Genomic DNA, 1,133 nt, shown 5'->3' with positions numbered 1-1,133 from the left:
TTGGTTGTCACTCTTCTTTGTTGCTCCCCTCATGACCGGGAGGGTGGTGGTGGACACCTCAGCGTAGTATCAGGGTGCAGTACTCCCACCCTTAGTGTCGGCAGACAAGTCTGGCCTGGCGCCTTACCGGGGAGACTAGTGGTTATGGTCAGGCGTGTACCAGCCCACTGCGCATCCTGTCGGCTACTCGGCAACTATAGCAGGCTATGGGTACGTTGAGCGCAGACGCATGCTCATGCGTGGGTTTCTTCCGCCTGTGTGACACCCACTCGTGTGAGAGGCGTGCGGATTCAGAAGAAGGTGGAGCGCCCCTGCGGCCACAGACGGAGGGCAGCGCCCTACCTGTCGCGTCACATGCGGGCAAGCCAACCCCAGACACGCCCCCTCCCCAGGCAACAACGCCGTCCTGAAGCTGGCCACAGGATGCGAATAAATGCGAGCACTGTGCGCGCTGTCATGCACAGCTGGCATGGTGTATCACGTCCGAAGAAGGCGCCCGGAGGCCGGGGGGCGGGGGAACGCGCGTGATGGGCGACAAAGGCGCAGAAGTATGCACACCGATCAGCCCCACAGCGCATGCGTGCGAAGTGTGCGGCGTCTCCTGCATCCGATCGGGGTGGGCTGATGCGGCGCAGGTGCCGGAAGCGTCCGCGGAGCACCCCGAGCTACACCATCGAGCTCTCCAGACTCCATTGTACAGAGTCTCGACACTATATTATGCAATGCCGCGGCCTGAGGCGACTGAGGGTGAAGCATGGCATACGCAGGCAGGATGCTCAGGGCCTCAGAGTGCCCTGGCTTGAGGCAGGCCAACTTCCGCCGTGAGCTCGTGCGGCGTGCACCTAGATCACCGCTTCCTCACTACCCGCACGACGGGCGCCGCTGCTTCCGTCCTGGAACAGGGGACTTGGTGCGGCCCGCTTGCATCACGACATTGCTGTCCACCCAGGCTCGTTAGACGCATGGCCCGGCTCGACGGCTGCACAGCTCGTCCGAGACGACGAGGCTTTGGCCGTGTGCCTACGAAGACAGATGAGCTGCGCTTGTATGTGTATACATTTGCGGACGGCTGATTGTGGAAAGGCAGGTCTCGAAACGAATACCCCCCTTCTCTCGCACCCCTGCTTACTCCC

Source organism: Leishmania donovani, chromosome 31, assembly GCF_000227135.1.
Source record: "Leishmania donovani BPK282A1 complete genome, chromosome 31".
Taxonomy (NCBI): Eukaryota; Euglenozoa; class Kinetoplastea; order Trypanosomatida; family Trypanosomatidae; genus Leishmania; species Leishmania donovani.
Note: the sequence above shows the minus strand (reverse complement) of the source record.